This window comes from Somniosus microcephalus, chromosome 29, assembly GCF_052327205.1.
Source record: "Somniosus microcephalus isolate GS21.2 chromosome 29, FLI_Smic_1.0, whole genome shotgun sequence".
Lineage (NCBI taxonomy): Eukaryota > Metazoa > Chordata > Chondrichthyes > Squaliformes > Somniosidae > Somniosus > Somniosus microcephalus.
This window is the reverse complement of record NC_141015.1, coordinates 43,642,159-43,648,158: the sequence shown is the minus strand read 5'-3', so window position 1 is coordinate 43,648,158 and position 6,000 is coordinate 43,642,159.

Genomic DNA, 6,000 nt, shown 5'->3' with positions numbered 1-6,000 from the left:
GAGAGTTTTTAGGGTTTTGGAGAGTTTTTAGGGTTTTGGAGAGTTCAGGGATCGATGAGGATGATGCTCAGATTGTGTGAGCCTCAGAGAGCTGAGCCTTTCACTGGGGAAAGAGGTTTAACAGGGGCCACAATCGAATCTTGAAGGTAATGAGAACCTTGGATATTATGGCTCAGTGTTAGAGTGAGTGGAATGTGTATACTTGTTATGTTGATGAATTGTTCTTTATTAAATAAAAAAGCAGTTAGTTAAAGGGGGGGATTGAATTCTGGGGATAGTACGTTTTATATTAAAAAGATATAGCCATAACGATCTGGACTAACATTGTAAAGAATACCAAGGCCTAGAAATTCAGTATAGCCACGTTTGGGGCGCTACAGCCGGGCGGCCGCTAAAGGTTGCGCCCGGCGCAACTTCGCGCCACCTTTGCCGATATTCAGTTGCATCGCCCCAAGAGGTTGCTGCTGTGCTAAAGCAGGCGATGCACGGCTATCTTTAGGCGCTAAGCCGGCGATCTGGGGCGCTAACACCGAGGACGGGCGCAGCGCAGGTGCGGCGAGTTGCTCAATGAAGGCAGACACGCTGGCGCCGGTCAGCTCTTAAAAGGGAAGGGTCGACTTGTTTGGCTGCCATGCCCTGCACACTGCAGCCCTGAAGCAAGGCCTGACCATTGCTGGTTCATCAGTTCTACGCCCTCAACCATGGGGAAGCCCGCTATTCTTCCAAATCCAATTGCACGCTCTTGCTGCTTGTCCAGGGTCATGGGGAAGGAGATGTACTGACGTCTCCTTCTGAAAAGGGCATTGTTCACCTGGCGGATGCAGCAATGTTCCGCGAACTGGGAGATGTTGGCAATGTCCCCAGTAGCGGATTGGAAGGAGCCAGTGGCATCGAAGTTGAGAGCCACCGTCACCTTCACTGCCACCGACAGAGACGTCCTGCTCCTCAGCTGTGGCTGCAGATCTCTGCGAAGCAGGTGGCAGATCTCAGTGACCACCTCCCTTCTGAATCGCATCCTCCGAACACACTGCTCCTCAGACATGTTCAGATATGAGAACTGCTGGCGGTATACCCTGGGTGGGTAAGGCCTCCTGTGCTGACGCCTGTTGGCCAATCTCCGTCTGGCCATGACTGGCACTCTCTCACAGCGTCTCTGATCCCTTTGAATGCAATGCAGAAAGCCAACGTTTCCACCCATTGCAGCCCCCATTATATGTGGCAACTCAAGGCTATGGCACTGAAAGTGAAATCCAAGTGCAAAGCTCTGGCCTGAAGCCACAAGTACCTGTGCGAGCACTGAGTCAAAGCAGAAAGCTCTCTGCCTTTGTCTCTCTCCAAATATCCGTCTCTCACACAGAGGGATTGGCACAAAATGGCTGCCACTTATACTGCAGGAGGAGTCCCCTTTAAATAGCGCCCCCCGCGCCCCGCAGCGATTGGGAACCGTTCCCCTCTACCAGTCGCTAGGGGCGCCAGGCGCACAATAGGCCGGCGCCACTGAATTTCCGGTTTGGGGCGCACAAAGGGCGTTGCACGATGAAATGACGTCAGGATCTGCGCGCGCAGCTGAGCGCGCGCAAAGGCTTTGCGCCGCCGCTAAATCTTTACTGAAGTTGGGGAGAGGCGCAGATCGCGCTGCGCCCAGCCGCTAGCCGCCTAGCGCCCCACATCTCCTCCTCCTAAGGCGCTAGCGGCTGGCGCAAACAACTGAATTTCTAGGCCCAAGTGTTTACTGACAGCGCTCTCCAGAGTGGAATCACATAGAATTACATAGAATGTACAGCACAGAATTAGGAAGAGTATTGGTATAGTGTGCACACTTCCTGCCAATGTCACACTTACTTCCTGTAACACTTTCCCTGTCACACTTTGTAGAAAACGCCCGATTGTTACAACACAGTTTATCCTGTGACTCACCGGGGGGAAATATTTGTGTTTGTAGCTTCTCTCAGCCTCTGCACACATGATCACCACATGGTACATACATGACCCAGACTGCTCGACTGTCTGTGCGTGTTGTGGATACCTGTGATCACTTACTTCGCTTTGTATAAAATCTTGTGTGTTTTACGGTATAACGCTCCTGTATTAAACAATGCATCCTCCAGCTCTCTGTGAACAACAGAATGGACCATTGATATTACTGGTGACACAACTCAGCACTTTGTTTCTGAGTCAGAAGGTTGTGGGTTCCAGTCCCACTCCAGAGACTTGAGTACAAAAACCTAGGCTAACACTCCAGTGCAGTGCTGAGGGAGTGCTGCACTGTCAGAGGTGCCGTCTTTCCGATGAGACGTTAAACCCGTCTGCTCTCTCAGGTGGGTGTAAAAGATCCTATGGCCCTATTTTGAAGAAGAGCAGGGGAGCTCTCCCCGGTGTCCTGGCTAATATTTATCCCTCAACCAACATCACTGAAACAGATTATCTGGTCATTGTCACATTGCTGTTTGTGGGAGCTTGCTGTGCGCAATTTGGCTGCCGTGTTTCCTACATTACAACAGTGACTACACTTCAAAAAGTACTTCATTAGCTGTAAAGCGCTTTGGGATGGCCTGAGATGTGAAAGGTGCTATAGAAATGTAAGTCTTTCTTTGAAAGGAAGGTGCTGACATCACTATTTAATTCACATTTGTTAATTTACAGTAACATGAAAGCCAATCACATCAGGAACGTACTTTAAATTCAACTGCTATGAATTATGCATTTTATGCAAACACAGGTTGTGAATCTTTACTTTGGATTATAACAAGCTAACTGATTAAAATGTGAAAATCTGACAATGGGGAAAGGTTGAAGTCTCCCCCTTGTGGCCGAATGGAGCAGTGCTGCTGGTTCTTGCAGGTGAGCAAGTTGCTCGTGGCCTGTTTGTGGGACATTCTGCTATTTTAACACAAGCACAAACTCATTTGAGATAAATGGGTTGATGCCTGCGTATATTCACACTTGGAGCACTCTGCACAGTTCTGCTCTCCATATTATAAAAAGGATATCGAGGCACTGGAGAAGGTGCAAAAAAGAATTACTAGGATGATACCAGAACTGAGAGGTGATATCCATCAGGAAAGGCTGAACAGGCTGGGGCTCTTTCCTCTTGAAAAAAGAAGGCTGAGGGGTGACCTGATAGAGGTCTTCAAGATTATGAAAGGGTTTGATTGGCTCGACGTAGAGAAGATGTTTCCACTTGTGGGGGAGACCAGAACTAGGGGCCATAAACATAAGATTGTCGCTAATAAATCCAATAGGGAATTCAGGAGAAACTTCTTTACCCAGAGAGTGGTGAGAATGTGGAACTCGCTGCCACAGGGAGTGGTTGAGGCAAATAGCAGAGATTCATTTAAGGGGAAGCTAGATAAACACATGAGGGCGAAAGGAATAGAAGGATATGGTGATGGGGTGAGATGAGGAGGGTGGGAGGAGGCTCGTGTGGAGCATAAACACCGGCACGGACCAGTTGGGCCGAATGGCCTGTTTCTGTGCTGTGGCCTGGACCTGGGCCATTGCAGCTTGGTCCTTTCCCAGTGTGCCATCCTCAGTGATTGCAAGATCAGCGACAAGCTAGTGTCGCCATCGAAAGGCGCGGTTTGAAGCGCAGTGGTGTCTTCCTGATGTTGTACGTTCAAGTTTAATTACAGCGTATGTTTCATTTTCACATAAAACATGAGTCCGTATTTATTATGAGCTTTGTAAAGATCCTAGAACCTGGCATTTTTCCCAAATCATCCCACTCTGGCATTCTTAGAGCAGTTGGAATTCCAAACCATTCCACATCGGGAGAAGGTCACAGCCCAAACTAGGAAATAAACACCATTTAGATCACCCTGTCCATGAATAGAATGACATCGGATTTACAGCACAGAGAGGCCATTCAGCCCAACTGGTCCGTGCCGGTGTTTCTGCTCCACACGAGCCTCCTCCCACCCTCCTCATCTCGCCCCATCACCATATCCTTCCAGGACAGCCCATGTTCCAGCTCATCCATCCCACGTCACGAATCACGGTCCTGATATAATTGACTTTTTGTAATAAAATAATTAATAAGGCGGTGATTTATTTTAACCCTTTCACTGCTGACAGTTCCAAGGCAATTTCTCACCCCCTGGACTGGCCGGTTTTCACAGTCCACACACTGTGACGCTGAAATAATCACTAAACTCGCACCAAGACTCGCTCTCCCATTACCCACTGTGCTTGCTGACCTATGTTCCTGGTCCAATAACTCCTCCAAATTAAAGTTCTCAGCCTCGTGTTCAGATCCCTCCACGGCCTCGCTCCGCCTTTTGTTACTGTAACACAACAACAACTTGTATTTATATAGCACCTTTAACACAGTAAAATGTCCCAACAGGAGCGATTATCAAACAAAATATGACGCTGCGCCACATAAGGAGATATTAAGGCAGCTTGGTCAACGAGGGAGGTTTTAAGGAGCGTCTTAAAGGAGGAGAGAGAGGCAGAGAGATTTAAGGAGGGAATTCCAGAGCTCAGGGTCCAGGCATCTGAAGGCACGGCCACCAATGGTGGGGCAAAGGGAGTGGGGGATGCTCAAGAGGCCGGAATTGGAGGAGCACAGAGATCTCGGAGGGTTGTCGGGCTGGAGGAGGTTACAGAGCCAGGGAGGGATTTGAACAGCCATACACTTGGAATAAATAGCCGTGGCCTGGCATCCAGCATCCAGCAAAAATAGTTGAGAAACACGACTCTAACTATTGCTGTCTATTGATCTTTATAGACAGTGACATTCCCACTGTACTTTATTGAGTAAGTTATCCGTATGCTCCAAACAGCCGGATAAAAAAAATGTGCTTTTACTAAAGATGCTCCATCACAAGGCGTTGTGACGACGGGTCGGATGTGAAAGGTTAACCTACCTGTTGCTTTCTGATGCTGACTGACTGATGGATCAGCATTTTCTGCTGTTGATCGCAGCATGCAGAGCCACTGGTCAGCAGCAGGTGGAGCTCACAGCTCAATGACAAGTAGGAACTTTCCATTTTTAGATCAAAAGGGAAGTTTTGTAAACCTGTTTGGTTCCTCTTGATTTTTTTTACATTTTGTGAAAGCAATCACTGATTAAAAGTATTGCAGCACTTGAAAAACCTTCTCCTTTAATCTTCAACAAAAAAAAACCCTGATTGAACTACTGAACATTGGTGGGAGTATTGAGGCAGGAGCCAGTCCCAGTGCACCTGAAATGAAGGAATTATAATATCAAATCCAACCATTTACTTTGTAGACCTGGCCAGGAAGAAGATCGATGGAAGTTGTACGAGGTTGAATTAAAATTCCCTCCCCTCCCCTCCCCTCTGTTTCGGTCAGTCCTGTTAACCAGTAACTAATGTTACTACTGTTAACTAATAAAGTGGGTTAACCACTTTCTTTTGAGTCTATGAGATTAAGGGAGCTTGCTGTGCACAAATTGGCTGCCACGTTTCCCACATTACAACAGTGACTACACTTCAGAAAGTACTTCATTGGCTGTAAAGCGCTTTGGGATGTCCTGAGATCGTGAAAGGCGCTACAGAAATGCAAGTCTTTCTTTTTCTTCTTTGAAAGGAGGCACCCAAGATACGGCCTTATAGAGGGGTGTAAGATAGTAAATGGTATGGAAAGGGGAAATTAAAAAAATATTTCAAATGAAGTTTTGAGAGTAGAACAAGCATGAGCGGGACTTGGTAAGGTGATTAAAGTAGTTGATAGGTTGGATCGAGAAAAACTACTTCCTCCAGTGGGAGAGTCTAGAACAAGGGGGCAGAACCTTAAAATTAGAGCCAGGCCGTTCAACAACAACTTGTATTTATATAGCGCCTTTAACGTAGTAAAACGTCCCAAGGCGCTTCACAGGAGCGATTATCAAACGAAATTTGACACCGAGCCACGTGTGGAGATAGTAGGACAGCTTGGTTAAAGAGGTAGGTTTTCAGGAGCGTCTTAAAGGAGGAGAGAGAGGCGGAGAGGCGGAGAGGTTTAGGGAGGGAATTCCAGAGCTTAGGGCCTCGGCAG